Source organism: Macrotis lagotis, chromosome 1, assembly GCF_037893015.1.
Source record: "Macrotis lagotis isolate mMagLag1 chromosome 1, bilby.v1.9.chrom.fasta, whole genome shotgun sequence".
In the NCBI taxonomy this organism is placed as follows: Eukaryota; Metazoa; Chordata; class Mammalia; order Peramelemorphia; family Peramelidae; genus Macrotis; species Macrotis lagotis.
The window spans coordinates 536,413,669-536,432,564 of record NC_133658.1 but is presented as its reverse complement, the minus strand read 5'-3'; the positions used below and the strand labels follow the sequence as shown (position 1 = coordinate 536,432,564).

At 38.1% G+C, this 18,896-nt stretch overlaps 1 protein-coding gene across 7 annotated transcripts in view; it reads left to right on the top strand.

Annotated features, from left to right (window-relative positions):
- Window positions 1-3,547: 3,547 nt before the first annotated feature.
- ZFX (zinc finger protein X-linked) overlaps window positions 3,548-18,896 on the top strand; it is a 68,780-nt gene continuing 53,431 nt past the window's right edge. For 2 of the 7 annotated variants that reach the window (XM_074214236.1, XM_074214230.1), the window contains exons 1-2: window positions 4,161-4,266; window positions 11,402-11,549. The gene's annotated coding sequence lies outside the window, so the exon portion shown is untranslated. The other 5 variants (XM_074214234.1, XM_074214232.1, XM_074214233.1 and 2 more) reach the window with 5 other exon arrangements.

Below are 18,896 nucleotides of genomic sequence, written 5' to 3'. Positions count from 1 at the left end.
TGATGCCTATTGACTGAATTTTGTGTCCTATGGATTAGAACTGATGAAGCAGAATATGGCTACTAGTAACTTTAAACAGTATTCATTGATTTGTTAAAGCTGTAAGAAAATAATTTTCATTGACTCAAGATTGTTAACTTACTTTTGGGTTTATTGAAGTCCTAAGTTAACATTTCTTAAAATACTACAATATAATAGCTACACTGGGAATATGGAACTTGTCTACAGTACAGTGTGAGAGGCAAATAAGTTTATTTTATAAGACACATTTAGTTCAATAAATTACTCTAGGCTTTCTGGGAAAAGGTAATTATTTTATAACCTTTGGGATATAAAATAATCACAATTTTACCTGGGAAAGTCAATATTTTCACATAAGCCAAAATTTTTTCCTTTGCAATCTTGCTTTTTGTCAATCTATTTACTAGGAAAATTGAACAATTTCTAGTCTAAGTTTAAAAAAAATCACAGGATACTATATTGTTATTTGCTGAAAGATCTATAAATATGTCAAGGATTTTTTAAAGTGTTTAGTTTTTAAAAAGCTGTCAAGAATGTCATAAGAAGCTTGTAACTATCTGATGCACATTTTACAGTTTTGAAGGAATAAATATATATTTAGTACATAAATTCTTTCAATTGCTGTGAAACTAGCTATTTTTGTATTGTATATGCTTGTATTGTATATATATATATATATATATATATTTTTAGTTGTATATTATTTATGTTCTAGCATCTTTATGTGGTTTTTTTTGTAGAGAAAATGATGGCACTTTAGAATTACTATATTCTAGTGTCTTTAGTTTTATTATACATGTATTTCCTTAAGGGCAAGTACCACACCTTTGTTACTATGTATAGTGGCTAGAACTCTTTAGGGATTTATTAACTTTAACAATGATTCAACAAGTAGCATTTAGCCCAATTGAGTATGTCCCAGCATGAGACAATCAAGAATCAGCAAATATCTGAGTATAGATATCAGTTTAACTGTCTGTCTTAGAATAAGTTATTACCTTCACAAAATGCACTGTTATATTATTGTAATAAACCATTGAGTTGTGATGGCTATAATTTTACTTAAAATGATTTTCTTTGAATTTCCATTAATCAATAATATCATTATGAAGTTCATTTTATAAAATACATTAAAATGCATTTTTATTGAAGTGATGTTAGTGTACTTTGCTTTAAAGCATTCTAAATGACTTTCCCCCCCCTTCTATTCCATAGACAAAAGAAAACATAATTACCTGCAGAAACAGACCAGATGATATTAACTGTTTTCATATTAGGTTACATTACTACCTAAAAAGTTGCATTGTATTCATCCCTGATGTTTCTGTTGCCCTTCCTAACAGACCTGTTTCACATCCTCACTTATATAATAAAACCATTGGCATCCCAAATTGATTATGTCTAAACCAAACTTGTCTTTCTTCTTAAATACACCCCTTCTTTCAACTTTGCTGTTTCTATTAAGAGTACTGCTATCTTTCCAGTCATCCAAGTTCATGATCTTAGTCACTTTGATGAACTCTTTCCTCTCCTTTATTCATCATATCCAATCATATGCAAGATTCTGCCATTTCTTTCTACTTATATTTGTCCCTGAGCTGCCACCATCTGTTGAAAACTCTTCACTCCATCACTTCTTGCCTTGTTTGGCTGTCTTCTAGTTGGTCTTAATGTTTCCAATACTTCTTCCAATATTTTTTCTGAGGAACCAGTTAGTTCATTACATTCCCATATTAAAAAAAAAAAACTTTTAGAGACTTATGTCCCCTTTTGGATAAAATTCAAACCCTGCTTGGAAGACCCTCCTCAACCTGGTTCTAAACTTTTGTTTTCATCTGTGCAGTGTCAGCAGTTTGCAGTTTCGCTTACAAAATAGATATTTAATACATTTGTTGACTTGAATTATTTAATATAGAATCACAACCATTCCTCGTGGCATTTCCTTAGTTTTATGAAGATAAAGACCCAAATAAGAAATTTGCGTTTAAGAGTAACCACATTCAACCAAGCTTCTGACTTTCTAAATAAGGTTGACAGTAGGTACAATGTCTTCCCTGTTTTATACAGTTAATAAAAGTTGTAGTATTCATAGAGAAATGGTAATAACAGTAATAATATTGTTAGTATTTGAGCAAAGGAAAATTTTTTGGTTGAAGTTTTCTGAATTTGCTTTTATGGCTTCTCAATCCTAACTAGTTATAAGGCTACCCAAGAGTGTTATAATATTTATTATTCCTGAACTCCCAAGACTTTTGAGTTTGAGGTCTTTGAACTCTTGAAAATGGACCTTTAGAAAATTAAAAAATTTAGTACTTCGAAACTATTTAAGTTTTCATCTGAAAAGTGGTATTTGGTATTATTTGTATTTTCCTTGAAACAGATTTATAGCTTTAGGAATAATAAATATTGGGAAAATTATATACCTTTAAATATAGCACTGAAATCTTACTGAAATAAGTAGACATATTACCATTTAACATTTTTTTTAAATTTAGAGATTAACTTTAAAGATAATGCTTTTCCATAAACTTCTTAAGGTTGTACATTAGTGCATATGGAGGACTTTGAGGCAAAAAAGAAAAAGAACAATGTTGAGACAGTCAAATCAGCCTGTGGAATACAATATTAGGTTGTATGAATTATTTGTTTTATAATTTTGCTTGATCACACACTTAAAAGTTAGATTGGCTACAATCTCATGTGCTCTTTCAATTAGAATTTTAGCAAAATAAGTGCTCAATTTTTGACATTTATATGGTTTGACTCAGGTATTTAGAATGGAAAATATGATGGACTTCTAAAAGTAAATAAAGGCAACATTATTTTTGTTAATGTTGCTTTATGTTACAGTATCAATTTATCTTAACGTACATACACACCTTAGTACCGCAACTAAGTAAGTTTATTATATTCTAAACATTTGGGAAAAAATTTTTTGAAACACTCGGGGTAAAGGACTTAAGTTCAAATTCTTGGTTCTACAACTTAGTATCTAGGTGACCTTGGACAAGTTACCTTTCTGGTTCTCAGTTTTTTTCATCTGTACAATGAGGGGGGGATGGACTTTAAGATCTTTCTGAGCTCCTAAAACTACATGTCTAAGACTTGGGCAGTTTCAGGCTACCGTCACCACAATATAGGAAAAAAAATAATATAAACGTAGAAAATAAACAATTTAAAAATCTTTATTAGATGTATTTCTGCACATGTGCAAAGCCATTTTTAAAATGTAGTCATTTCCTTCCCCCCCTTTTCTTTCTTTTTTTTTTTGCAAAATAACAGAAGCAGTTGGGTCTTATGGATCAATGAACAATTTAAAATATTTAACTTAATTTGTTTTGCAGTTGCACTAGGCTGACCTTCCTCCCTTCCCTTTCTCCTCCCCCCTCCCCCCTCCCTTTACACTGGTAAGTTGGTTTTCATTTTAAAATCAGAGCAATACTATTTTTAAAAAAGGAAATTAATGTATCGGGAGGGGGGAGATGCAAAATTTATCCTCTCGTGCCACGGAGGCTGAATAAATCCGCTCGGTGGGGGGGGGTGTTGAGGCCTTCAACAAATGGAGTTGAAGCCTCCATCCCGACGCGGAGCCGGGCTGCTGGTGAGTCGTACGTGAAGGGACGGGGTGCAGGGGCTACTCCGGGGTCTCCTTTTTGGCGGGGAGGAGGGGGGGCGCCGAGGGCAGCCTCCCGGCGGAGTCTCCCCGGGTCTCAGCGGGTGGGAGATGAGCGAGTCGCAGCCCCGAGCGGGTTTTTACGGCCGAGCTAGGGCGGCGGCGGCGGCGGCGGCGGCGGCGGCAGTGGCGGTGCGTGTGTGTCGGGCGGGCGGGAGAAGGAGGAGGAGGAGGAGGAGGCGGCGGCGGCGGTGCTGGAAAGAAGCGGGGCGGGGGGGGCGCGTTGTCACGGAGACTCCGGTGCCGCCGGGGACCCCGCAGCAGCGAGGGCGGTGGGAGCCCCGGGCGCAGGGGCGCGGGCTGCGGCGGGGCCGGGGCCACGGAGGGCGCCGGAGGGGAGTGAGAGACCATCGCCCCTTCCGCATTTTCCTGGGTCTCTCTCCCGGGCGGTGACGTGACGTGCTGACGGCGGGCCCGTGCCGGGGATCTGGGCCGCTTTTTGTCAGCTCCGAGCTCGGCCCCTCCTCCCTCCCTCCGCCCGCCCCAACCAGCCGGAGCCCGGCCCAGTGCTCCACAGAGAGCCCGGCCTGCAGCACCCGCGACCGCCGCCGACATCCCTCCACGCCTGCACGGTGAGTCCCCGGCGCGGTGGCGGCCGCCCGGCCTAGTGCGCGGGAGGGCGGCCTGGTCGTGGCCTGGCCGGCCGCAAGGCCCCCCTCCCGCGCACTAGGCCGGGCGGCATGGCGCGCGGCGCGGTGCAGGCCCCGAGGAGGCCGCAGCTAGGCCCGGGGAGGAGCCCGTGTGCCCAGAGCGGCGGCGGCGGCGGCGGGGCCGGCGGAGGCGCGCTCCGTAAGCGGGAGGGGGTGGGGGGGAGGCGGGGTGGGGGGGGGCCCGGGGTCGGTGCGGCCCCGGGGCCGGGGGGCGCCGTGCGCGGGGCCGGGCCGGGGCCGAGGCGGAGGCCGCAGGGCCGGGGGAAGGCCGCAGGCGGGCTGGGGGGGGGGGAAGACGGAGAGTTTTCGCTATGTAAATATCCGCGAGGGGGGGGGGGCTGGGGGACAAGATGGCGGCGGCTCGCCGCCTGCTGCAGGAGGGCGGTTGGGGGGGGGCGGCGAAGCGGGGCGCCGCCATCTTGAATTAGTCGTCGGGATTGAAAATTCCGCTACAGACCGTGAGAGGGAGTGGGGGGAGGGCAGGCGAGGGCCGCCCCCGCCCGGAGCTCGGGCGCCGCGGAGCTGAGGAGTCTGCGCGAACGGGGGGCGTGTCCTCCGCTCTCGGGGCCCGCCGGAGCCGGGGCCGCCATCCTTCCCACTTTGCCTCCAATTTCTTGGCGCTAGCGCCACCTTCCTGCGCTTCCTCCGGCGCCCGGGACTGCAGCTTCCGCGGAATTTTAGCCGTGCAGCCTCCGGCCGCCGCCGCCGCCGCCGCCGCCGCTCTCCAGCGCTCGCGCCTCCCACGGACTGCCCCCGGCTCCTCCTCCCCCCGAGAAGCCGGCGCCCTGATGTGGACCCGGGATTTGTGTGGAGCGGCCGGGGGCGGGGGCCCCTCACGGGCCCCCCGCGGTTCTGCCGCGGTTCTGCCGCGGTTCTCCCGCGAGCCGCCCCGAGGCTCAGGCCCCGAGCGCCCGGGGCTGACCGGACCCTGCAGACATAGTGAGAAACAAAGCTCCCCCCGGACCGCAGAGAGAGTATTACCGGGAAATGGTAGCTGCATTCTGCCGGCGTGTTCGCGCGGGTCCGTGCCCTTGACTGGGTTATGCCAGATACATTGTTGCTTTGGGCTCCTGCAGCATCAGAAACAAAACCCGCTAGGAAACAAGTTAGACACATTGTCGTTTTGGTCATAGGAAAAAAAAGTACAAAGCACACAGACGATAAACATCGCAAGACTTAAAGTATCCGCTTAATAAAATTCTTGTCTTAAAAATAAAAATCTGGATTAGTAACTTCTTCTAGATCATTTTTTTCCGTGGTGGTGCATTTTTCAAATGTATAGAAAACAGATGAAACTTTTTGGAGGGTTTCTGATTGAATGAAAACAGTGATGTAATGCAGAATTGGTTACCTAAGTACATATATATTTGTATATGTGCACATACATAAACACATGTTTCTTTCTCTTAAATGTTTATATGACGTTTTTGAGGATGCTTTTTTTTATGAATCATTATTTTAAAAATCTTAGCATTAATTTTTAAAAACTTAAAATGTTGACAGCTTTCAAAGTTTAAGACAGCCTGGAAACAATAGTTGGTTTGAACTGTTGTCAACCAGAAAGCCTTTTCAGAATTTTGAATCAGTCGTTGGACAGCAGAGTGATGTTAAGAGTCACCAAATTAGAAGACCAGGCCAAAGTTGCACTTCTTGAATATCTTTGATAGATTATTTCCCCTGTTGTTTTTTTTCCATTTGAGCTTTTTTTTTGGTCACCCCAAATAACCTTTGCACAGAAGCTGTTACCTCTCACGAACTGGAAGGAATGATGATGCTTCGGGTCACATTCACTAGATGGGTTAATCAGTCCTATGTAAATCCTTATTTGCTGCCTTTTTTTGTAGTGTAGAAAAGTTCTTTTATTAAAAAAATAAGGTTACTGACTTAAGAGACTGTCTGATGCAATCGATATATTTCAACTTGATTATGGAAGAATTAATCATTCTATTGTTGGAAAGGATAATTCAGTTTGTTCATCCAGCCCTTTGGCTAATGTTTATATAATGAATGTTTGAATATCCTAAAAATTAGGGGATGAATAAAATCAATGGATTCTAGAATTTTGGACCTAAATCTATGTGACATTGTAGAAGATAATTCCAAACACAAAACTGTAGCAGTTTTGTTATAAACTGATCAACAATGGTATATCAACTTTCAGTAAAGGATGATATCTCCTAGAGATTTCTGCTCTTCTGAGTTTGCCTGTTTTTTAAAAAACAGATGGTACCTCACTCTTTATGATGTAGATATGTTTTTGAAAGATTGAATGAATCATGTTTTTGTAAATTGAATCATTTTAAGTACTTTGGAAATGCATAAAACCAATCTATGGTAACTTTTATAAGATGAATAAGAGAATCCAAACTAGGAATAACAAATTGGTGAGCGATTAAAGTTGTCACAATTAACTTTTCATTGGTGTAAGTGTATTTTCTTTTTAAAATAAAAAATTTGTATGAAATGTTTGGGGGGAAATGATAGCTGCTCTGTGGGCAAACTATGGGGCAATTGTGATGTTCCATATATATATTATATATGCATGTTATATGTATAAATTATATATATGCATATTTTATATATATATATAAATTATATATATACATATGAATAATCTGGAGAGTTAAAACTAAACACTGTATTTGTTAGACTCCCATTCAGCTTTATTAATGTGCTTGAAATTGACTGTATTAAACATATCTTAAATGTGGTTTTCTGATTTCCAACAGATTAGAGGCACCGAACTAGGAGAGATGAGAGCAGCCTATGTTATGTTAATGAGAAAGTCACCAGAGAGGTGTGTAAGTTAGAGCAAGACACAATTATGACAAAACTGACATCCTGACCTGTAGAGAGGAAGGCAGAACAGCTAAAAATACAGATGATGGGCTAACTCTTAGAGTAATTCATGTTGATAATGATGAAATCATACAAGGGATTAAACTATACTGTTTAGAAAAGCAGAAAATTTTCTGCATCTGTATGTGTGTGGGGAACAACGGGTATGGAACTCTACATATATAATGTTGGACTTAGTCAATTATGTTGTTGAATTTCACTGAACTGTTTCCCACCATACTCCCATTCCCTTTTAAGAAATGACTCCAGACTAGAGAAGGTTATTTTAGTTGATGTTAAAATATCTCAGTAAGAATGTAAAGAAAACATTTATTGATGCAAAAGTTTAATAAGAAATGCTCAATAATACTACCATATATTTCTATTGTGCTCTATATATTCAGAACCCTTTCATATAAATGATCTTACTTGATATTCAAAACAACCCTGTGAGATTCAGAAACGCTTTGACTTGTGTAAAGATATACCGCTAAAATAGTGGGACCTAGTCTAGAACCTCCATCCTCTTACTTCTAATCCAATGTTCTTTTGGAGCTGGAAAGGATAAGCTTCAGTTAACTGGAGAATTCTGAGAATTACTGAAAGCTATGCCATCTGATAGAGAGCCTATAACTTCCCTCTTCTCACCTTAAAAAAATATCTGCCTTCACTCATCTTATTTTTTCAAGGTTGAACCCTATACCTCTTTTTTGATTTCTCTTTTATCAGTTATCTCCTCTTTTTATCTTCCAGTTCCTCTGTAATCTCTCCCCCTACCTTTTTAGAAAATATGCTGTTAGATCTTCTCTTTTCAAAAAACAAATAGTTCAAACCCCCTTTATCCCTAATAACTCCCTCTTTTCTTTTTTTTTTTTTTTGGGCAAGACAATTGGGCTTAAGTGGCTTGCCCAAGGCTACACGGCTAGGTAGTTATTAAGTGTCTGAGACCAGATTTGAACTCAGGTACTTCTGACTGCAGGGCTGGTGCTCTATCCACTGCGCCACCTAGCCACCCTTATCCCTAATACTCTTAAAGCTGTTACTCTAGTTTTATCACCAAAATTCTTAAAAGAAAAAATATGTGCCATTTTCCTTCTTCAGTTTATTTTACAAATGAGGAAACTGAGGTGAACAAGGTTGAGTGACTTGTCCAGGGTCCCATAGCTAAGTGTCTGAGACCATATTTGTCTTACTGATTGGAGGCCTAGCACTCTTATCAACTGAGCCATCTAACTGCATGTTAGATGATGAATGTTTGCTCATCTTTGGTCCATTCCCCTCTTTTATTGCCCATAGCTGATCAATTGCCAAATTCTCTGTCTAATATCTCTAGTCTTTTTCTTTCATTACCACTGCTGTCATCTTTAAGATCCTTATTATTTTTCATTTGACCTCACTATTTCCCATTAGGTTTCACTACTTGCATTTAATGTCCTCCCCTAAAATCCCCCTTCCTATAGTCATGTTTTATCAGTTTTGTTTTTCTGTTTTGTTTTTTTTTTTGTCCTTCAGAGCACCCTCAGATTCTTCTTTCTCATTGAACTCTTCAGTGATGTACTATAATGCTTTATCTTTCTTAAAATATTGGTTACAATGCTAGTATTGACCTCGTTTACATGTCACCTTTTCTACTATAGTTTAGACGTCTTATGATCATGGGTTGGATCTTACAGGTTCATATTTAGAGATGGAAGGGATCTCAAAGGTTTATAAGCCCATAAGGCCTTGTAGATATTGGATGTTCCTTAATATTTGTTGAGTGAATACATTTTGAAGTGGTCTAACATGGGGATAGGGGGAGAGGTACATTTTGCAACTCCATGAGAAAATTGATGGGGTTATTTTATTTTCCAAAGCTAATTAGAATAGTTGTTTTGGAAGTCTTTGGGAAGGAGCTGCCTTCTGTTCAGTAGATTAAGTGTGCTTTTAGGGCATGTTTTCTCCCATGTTTCTAGGTAGGACAACCACCTTCACTTTATTTAAGTGAAACATGTTTTTAAAAGAAGGGGAATTGGTGTAATACAAAGAATGGGTTCACAGTCAAGAGTACTTGGGTTCATATCTCTCTCTTTTTTTTTTAGTTTTTTTTTTTTTGCAAGGCAATGGGGTTAAGTGGCTTGCCCAAGGCCACACGACTAGGTAATTAAGTGTCTGGGGTTGGATTTGAATTTAGTTATTCCTGACTCCAAGGCCAGTATTCTATCCACTGGGCCAGGTTCAGATCTCTTTCCAATATTTTATTAGCCATGTGATCTTGGGCAAGTCATGGAACCCTGATGTGATACAAATAACTATTACTTACTAAATTACTTACTAAGCCATAGATGAGTTTTCATCTACCTATTTGTGGAAGTAATTCTTAGACTGTTTCCTGTGCTTCCCAAATCAGATTCTTCCCATATTTGGGAAAAATCTCCTAAATTAGTGCTATTTTTCTTCCACAAAAGTATAAAAACTAAAGTACATGAGTTTTAATGATTTCTCTTTTGAATTTTTAAATATTATATTTAGGTAAAATGGGTTTCTTGGGGTGAAAAAAGTTCAGGTGAATATGAGCAAGCTTAGCATATGTCAGTGTGTAGGTAGATCTTTGATTTTTCTCATTATTGTTGGTAACTCCACTAACAGTGCAGATCACAAAGTTTTTATCTTTGGAAAACTCTTGTCCATGTCATTCTGAAAATGATCCCAAGGTGGGAACTTGGTGGTGGGGAAGGGGAGGAAAAGAGGGAATGTTGACAACTACTTGGTACTCTGGGTCTACCTTTTAGCTTGTTTGATATTATCTGGATACCAGTGGAAAATCTAGGCTGTCCAGTTTGCTTTCTTTGGGATTTTAAATTTAAAAAAAAAATTAAGATAGACCTTTTTTTCAGAGAGAAACTTTAGGATGTTGAAAGCACTTACATCTATCAAATGCAATTCAGCCTGCTCTTTTCCTTCTATTTATTCTGAGACCAAATTCATTGTTTATTTTCTATCAAGAAATAAACAGAGATAGAACAATATGTGTGTGTGTATATATATAAATATTTATACATTTATTTGTAAACAAAACATACACCTATACATTTATTTGTCAACAAAATACATAAATACCTTGATATTTATATTTATCACATAAATATGGACTAGCTTCGATGGGTCTCTATCCATAGTATGGACAGTACTTTCATCCACTTTTTGTTTACATTTGACTTGTTGGGCCGATTTCTAGTAAGTAATCATAAATTTCCCTTACGGGCTCTGAAGAGTTTCATGGCTAGATGAAATATCATTTGTGAATGGTTGCTTGTTACCTACTGATATCTTCATCAAAGAACTGAATGTCTAGATTCTATAGAGTCAAGAAGGAAGGCATTTGGGTCTGTAGTTGATATCCATTTGTTTAATGTCTTTCAGGTTCACCCTTAAATGTTCTAGGAATTATCTCATTTAATTGAACCTCCCACCAGTTTTTTAAAAGCTTGTTTTTTGTCTTAACCTGCTTATTGCTTTTTTTTTTTTTTGCAAGGCAAGTGGGGTTAAGTGGCTTGCCCAAGGCCACAACAGCTAGCTAATTATTAATTATTTGAACCCAGGTACTCCTCACTCCAGGGCCATGCTCTATCCACTGTGCCACCTAGCTGCCCCTACTTACTGCTTTTTTTTTTAAAAAAAATATGTTCATCATCTTCCGTCATCATCTTCTTTATGTTAAACTAGTATTATCCTTGCTTGCCATTTTACTCTCCCTTTCAAGGAGATTTTATCTTTGTTGCTTTTTTTGTCCTTTTGTACATTTTAAGGAATTCATATTTTATACACTTTCTTAGCAAATGAGCATATTATGTGTTATCTTTTTCATTCATTTCCCAATTATTGACTTCAGTGACTTGTTTGGATAGGTCAGGTTGGAAACTAGTCTAATTTAATATGCTGTCTCCCTTGTTTTCTAATTTGATATTTTGATCTTTGCTCTTATCATTTGATAGTCTTAATATATAGGCAGCAGATTTGGAAATGACTCTTAAAAATTTAGTTATGGAACTGACTCCATCTTTGTTTAGTTTATTTGTAGACGAGAAAAACAAAAAACTTACTTTGTAAGTTCCTAAATGGGTTTTTTTGGGTATACAATAAATTAGTATAAAGAAGAAAATATTTTTTACATACTATTAAAAAAAGTTAGAACTGAAAGGGATATTAGATAATCTTACTCTCAATCCTGCTTTTACAGATGTGCAAACTGAAGCCCAGAGAGGTGAAGTGACTTGTTGACCACCACATGGTGTGGCTGAGCTGAAAATTGGATCCAGGCATTAGTACGCATTCAGTGCTTTCTTCATCAGACCCTGTTGCCTCTTCATTGGCAGAAAAAGCTTTTTGTAAGTTGGATTCTACTTCAGTAGACTATATTGTAAGATCTTTGAAGACTCACTTTGTTTTACTCAACTTTTTGTCCCCTTTGCATGTAAATAGGAACTTAAATAATAATTGTTGAATTGAAAAGCCTTCCTTGACTTCAGGTACTACTCAGGTAAAAATTCTGTAGTCGTTTCTTTTTTAAAAACATTCCAAAGAATAACTTTTAACCTTCAAATTTACAATACAGTAGAGCAGTAGTCTGAGGACTTGGTTTTAAATCCTGTCTCTTCCATTTCATATTTGTGCAACTTAACTTCTAGAGACCTGTTTCCTTATTTGTAAAATGAAGGAATTGGACTAAATTAGTTCCTGAGGTCACTTCCAATTCTAGATCCTATGGTCTTATAATCCTAAGAATAATTGTTGAATGTTTTCATCATTAGCCAAACCTATTTTATTTTCTTCCTAAATTATGACTAAAGTTATATTGTTTTTAATCTTAAAATGTTTTTCTGATTTCAACATTTTAACTATCGGTCTATTCTGTGATGTGAATAGAAGCCTAGGGTCTTGAGTATATGTATTTCCTGAAGGGCATAGGATTTGTGAATTTTAAATGAAAGCGGGAAATAGCTTATTGAATAAATTTATGCCATTTTTTGGGGGGGGTCAATTAAATCTAAACTCCATATTGTAGAGACTTTTATATATCAAAATCTGAATTTGCAAAGGGGTGTATATTAAGGTATTTTAATAATTCATATTACAAAACAAGGCATTTGGTCATTATATGTATGAGCTTAATGACTATAACCCTCCTAGAATGGTGCTTTTGTAAGGTGTAGGTTCTTAATTAATATTTATCAAATGAATCTTTAAATCCATGAATGGCTCCCTGGTGAGAAGAGAAACTTAAAAAACTTCAACTGTTTGGAACGAAGTGCCAAGCAATTAAAGATAAATAAGAAATGAAGAAAAAAAGTTCAGATAGTATATGTAAATGGGAAATGAGATCTTCTCTGTTAAAAATTCAACTTATACTTCATTTGCCTCAGGAGAATAGAAGAAATTTTATATGCTAAATAGGATAGATATAGTTCAATGATGATGGGTTAAGTGGAGAAAGTGATTTCTGACCTGGGTTATTTTGGATTGATTAAAGACTTTTTTATATACATAAATTTAAAATATATTTTGTGAGCTTAGGCAGAACACAACTTGCCGTGCAAACTTTATGTTGGTTTTGATCTCACTTGGTTTAAATCATTTAATTCAAGTGTGTTTTATGGATTTTATTACTAATTCATTCAGAATAAGGGCCAACATTTGCTCTTTATTCATAAAAAAAATTTCAATTTTTAATTCGATTTTACTTTTTATGTCCATTTCCTCATGGTTCTGTGTATTACATAAAAATGAGGGTTTTTTTGGAATATCTTTGAAAGGTGCTTCTAGTAAATGCTTTTTAAAAAAAATTTTAATCCTCAGAAGGTAAGGTTAGATTCAAAACCAGTTTTAACTAGTTGAATATTGGAATTAAGGAAAACTTAATACTAAAATTGGTTACTGTCAAAAATAGTTTTGAGCTCATGAGTTACACCATTATGCCAGTACATAATTATGAAGAATAATTTGAGAAGGATGTTGAGAATTTGAGGGAAGATGTTTGTGTTGACTTTTTTTAAAAGCCTAGGACCTAAATATTAATGCACAAAAGTAATCCTAATGAATTACAAAAATATCAGGTGTTATTTTTGTAAAATGAACTTTGATTTCACATCTGCTCATTTGCAATTCATGTTGGAACTTGTGTTTCTTTCTCCGTGTTTGTGTAGTAGAAATTTTTTGCAGTGATTCTTACTTTCAACTTGTATTATTTTTCATTGAGCACGTCTTATTGCACATTTTGGCTTTACTTTTAAAGCCCTTCATAACCTGGTCCCTTCCTATCTTTCCAGTATTTTTTCTTCTCCATGTACCCTGTGATCCAATGACACTGGCCTCCTTGCTGTTCATGTACAAGACACTCCAGCTCCTGACTGTGGGTATTTTCGCTGGCTGTCTTACCTGGAATGTTTCTGCCTCATCTCCACCTCCTGGCTTCCTTCAAGTCTCATTAAAGCCCCATCTTCTGCAATAAGCCTCTTTTTTTCCCCAATCTTCCTTAATGTTAGTGCCTTCCCTCTGAGACTGTCCTCCAATTTTTCCGTATCAGTATTGTTTATACATAGTTGTTTGCGTATTGTCTCCATTAGACTATTAGCTCTTTTAGATCAGGGATTGTTTTGCCCTTTCTTTGTTTCTCCAGCTCTTAGCACAATACTTGAGAGATTTATAGTTGGTACTTAATAAAATGACAAATAATATTTGACTAACTACTTGCAGTCATTTTAACTCTCCTATTGTTAATGTTTTATTATTGTATAATAATCTTATCCAAAAGTAAATTTTGTGGATGAATCTGAAAGTTGTTACTTTCAGATTAATGCAAGTATTCAACTTAATTGCTCTTGTTACATGATTTACTATATATTAGCATGGTTATTCAGTTCATTTTAACAAATATTAAGTGTTAGGTGCAAGATAGACAGTGACAGACTGTTGTAAGTTCTTGTTTTATAATGTAATGTGATAAAAGTCATGCTTTGAAGGTTAGTCTGATAATATACTTTATCAAAAGCTTTGCTAAAATTGGGATAAACTTCATTTACAGTTTTCTTTTATGAACTGAACTAGTAGGAGAGTCAGGAGAGCTTAGTTCAACTTCAGTTTCTGCCACTAATTAGTTGTATGACCTCCATCTTTAAAATTAGAGTTAGGTTAAGACTAGATGACCTCCTAGTTCTAACAACGTATGATTGAAGATAGTGAAATGAGGTAGATGTGAGATGATGTGGATGGTATCAATGGATAGAAAGGAAAAATTCTGAAAGAAGTAGGAAAAGAACATTTCTTGGCATATTGATAATAGTGAAGCACAACCTGGATTTTAATGACAGGGAAAATACTGGTGCTTTTGAACAAAATGGAAAAATTCAGGTGGGAGGTTGAATTAAGAGAGAAGTCATTCCAAGGCTTTATTTTTTGGATTTGTTGAATTTAAGTGGAAATATTATTCAGGAAACTATAGCTGTAAATGATTGGTCATCATTATAATGCAATTGAGAATGACAAGAAGAAAGTAAAGTAATATGGAAATACATGAAGTAGTGCAAAGTAAAGAATGGAATATCAGAAGATGAATTAGTTGATGAGTTATATCTGTTAGCAGCCTAACAGCCTGCTTGAAGTCAGTAGAGGCAGTTTCAAAGCTAGGGAGACTTGGTCTGAAACCTTACTGACTGTTTGATCTGAGTAAGTCATTTAGCCCCTCAGTGCCCCAGACAATTCTCTTAAAATGAGAAGCTGCCCATCTTCATGGGTAGAGGCTACTTAGTGGGCCTCTTCTTACACAGATGAATTCAGGTCTAGACTGCTTCTCTTACCCACCCTCCCCTTCAATAACTCAGCTATATAATAAGTACATTATGTATATTTTTATATACACAAATACAATGGCAACTAATAGGCAAAGAAGTTTAGAAGAGGAAATAGAATAATTAAGATGATATGAATAATTTGCATATAGGTAGCATTTTTAAAATGTTTTATGCATAAGAAGGTAATAATTGGGGCCTGGATGGGTTAGGACCAGCCAAGAGAGAGGATGCCCTGAGGGAGCAGGTGAGAGATGGGAGAGAAGTGAAGATGGAAAGTAAAACAATGAATTGGAAAAGGAGGAAAAAAAGGAAGAGGAGGAAAGGTTGAACAAGGGAAAAATATAAAAGAGGTTAGGATAAAAGAAGAAAGGGGGAGGAAGATGGAAGCAAAGAGGGGAGTTAGGGGAGGGGAGTGGAGTGGAGGAGAGAAGGAAGAGGAAACATGCTACAGTGGAAGAACTAGGGATTTGCAGAGGTGGAGGGGAAGAAAAAGTACATTGCTGGCATGGAGGAAAGACTTTAGAAAGGTGCAGAGCAAGGGCATGTGAAGCAACAGCTAGTGTGACTTGGGATCAGGAGAGGAAGCAAGGCTAGAATGGTAGGTTCCAGCCAGATGGTGCAGAGCCTTCAATGTCATCTTGAGAAGTTTAAAAATTTGATGTTGGAGCCAAGAGGGTGAGCAGGCAGAAAGGAAAGAACAGAATTGATGGTCATATGGGATGTGAAACATGTTCCCATGCATGGTCTGGAGCTGGATAGATAGAGTGAAACAGTATCTCCAGGGCTGCAGTGCCAAAGACATGTTTATTCAAATCACCCAGGACATGTGATCGAGAGCCCATTATCCAGAGGGAACAGACAGCCACAGTCCTCTTGTTAGGAAGGTGAGTGACTGGGACTACAATCCGACAGAGCATTTATTGAGTGCCTGTTGTGTGCCAGGCACTGTGCTATGTTCTGGAGATACAAAAAGAGGCAAAAGACTTAAAGGGGTTCACTGTCTGAGGGGGAGACAGCAAATAGCAAACATATAAACAAACTACATACAGTACAAATAAAGTCATGCAGGGGAAGACCGAGAGGGAAAGTTAAGAGTTGAGGATAACTTCCAGGTTGTAAACTGGGGGTGACTGATAAGGTGAGGGCACCTCTGTCATACTTCTTCTGCCTCCATTGTAGATCCTGAAAAAAAGCTTCTCTCTTGGCATTTGGGGAAAACATTAGTGTTGGTGACTTTTTTTAATAGTAGGATGCCGCTCATCCATGTTCATCTTCATTTGTTGTTGCTTATTGATCTATAGTTATTCAGTCCTTGCGACCCTTGCGACATGTGATCCCATGATCCATACCACTCCAGGCTCTTCTCTCCTTCACTATACCCTGAAGTCTTTCCAAACTCATGTTCTTTGCTTCTATGACACTATCTATCCATTTCATCCTGTGCCATCCTCTTCTCTTTTTACCTTCAGTTTTTACTGATATCATCTTCATTTAGCTGCCTCTGTATCTATGAACCAGTGTCTCTGAATCAGTTGGTTTTGTTACAACTTAAAAGTGAATAATTTTTTTTTTTTTTTGGTCCCTGTGAACAAACTTCCCTCAATGGATGGCAGTTAACAACTGCTCTATATTTTATAGTTTTAGAGAAAAGCCTACTGGCTCCTAGAGGTAAAATGACTTTTCTAGTGTCATACTGTCAGTGTGTGTGTATCAGAGGCAGGATTTGCACCCAGATCTTCTTGACTCCAAGACTTGCTTTCCATGTAGGTTGTTTTTTTAGGTTTTTACAAAGCTAATGGGGTTAAGTGACTTGCCCAAGGCCACACAGCTAGGTAATTATTAAGTGTCCGAGGCCAGATTTGAACTCAGGTCCTCCTGACTCCAGGGCTGGTGCTCTATCCACTGTGCCACTTAGCTGCCCTCCATGCAGTTTTCATAAATAAATCTAGAGAAAATTGTGATGTTAGACTAAATGGTTCAGAAAAAGAAAATTGAAATAGTAATGAGATATGGGAACTTTTTTAATCCAGGAAGGATCACTTTAGACTCTAAATTAAGGTCTTTTCTCTTTATTCAACCATGTAAATCAAAGGTACTTTGTGGGCAGTATGAGGTCTGTGCAATCATGTAGCCAAGGTGCAACTGCAGGTAGGACTCAAAAACTGCAGGCAGGACTCAAAATTCAATAAATCTAGGGGATGGCTGAGTCAGGAGGACCTGAGTTCAAATTCGGCCTCGGACACTTAATAATTATCTAACTGTGTGGCCTTGGGCAAGCTATTTAACCCCATTGCCTTGCAAAACAAAACAAAACAAAAAAAAAACCCTAAAAAAATAAATCTAGGACCTTTTTAGGAATGAATTAACTATTTGATCAAATATAGCAAGCAAATTTTTTAAGTTTTGTCCCTTGGCAGAAAAAAGATTCCCCACTTGCAATATAAATGCTATGCATAAAATTCACTACAAATTTTGTTCTGACCCACTCTGTTGCTGTGTGTAAGACTACTGCTGTGGTCATTTACACTTGTTTACACATAGGGAAACTGAGACCTAGAATGGTAGTTAGATGCGTATAGGGCCTCTGATTGCAAATTCAGTGTTTTTTCTTCTGTGCTATCCTTGGAACTCATTTTTAACTAGTCAATCTGTATATGTGGAAGGAGCAATTCTCACATTATGGGACCCTGTAATAGTCTATTAATATAGGGTTAGTTATGAAGATAATTTATTTTCTCCCCAATACTTGGGAAGAAGAGAACTGATCTCATTAATTTCTCATTTTGTTACTATAAATTATAATCTATAATTATATATTATATGTACATACATATATATTATCACATAATTAAGAGTTATTTAGATTAAAGTGATAGATAGTAGCCATAGGGATCTGACCTGTGATTTCAGGGGTAAAAGGAATTCTCCTTTTTTTAAAAAATTTATTTTTATTTTAAGGCAGTGGGGTTGTGACATGCCCAAGATCACACAGCTAGGCAATTATTAAGTGTCTGAGACCGTATTTGAACTCAGGTACTCCTGACTCCCAGGGCCTCTATCTATCTTGCTACGTAGCTGCCCCCAGGAATACTCCTTGAGGAAACTTCCACTAGCATATACAGTCTGGCTACAAGGTGGCACTTTCTATGAAACTAATTTTATTATTAAAGCACTCAGAGGTTAAATGACTTGTTGGGTGGATACTATCATTTATGTATCTGAGACAATATGATACTTGAAGCCTAGGTTTTCCTGGCTTTAAGCCTGGCTCCCTGTCTACTCCACTGCCTCAAAACAAAATAAAACATGTTCAGAAACCATACTCTTGCATAGATATACATATATAGCCACTTATTTTAAACATAAAACAAATGAATTAAAGCCTTTTCCCTGTAGGGAAGAGGTCAAAGAATATGAATGAACAATTCTTAAATGAAGAATGGCAAGCTATTAGTCCTACAAAAGAGTTCCCTAAATCATTAATAAGAGAGATGTAAATCCAAACAACCCTGAAGTTTCATCTTATGCCCTGCAAATTGCAAAGATGAAGAAAAGATGGAAAACTAAGGAAAACAAGCACACCATTGAGTGCATTGTTGATGAATATAAGTGCAATTATTTTGGAAACAATCTGACATTTTTGCAAATAAAGTGACTAAAATATTCATTACTCTTTAAACCCAGTGATTCTTCTACTAAGAATATTACCCCAGGGACGGCTAGGTGGCATACTGGATAAAGCACGCCTTGGAGTCAGGAGTACCTGGGTTCAAGTCCGGTCTCAGACACTTAATAATTACCTAGCTGTGTGGCCTTGGGCAAGCCACTTAACCCCATTTGCCTTGCAAAAATCTAAAAAAAAAAGAAAGAAAAAAAGAACATTACCCC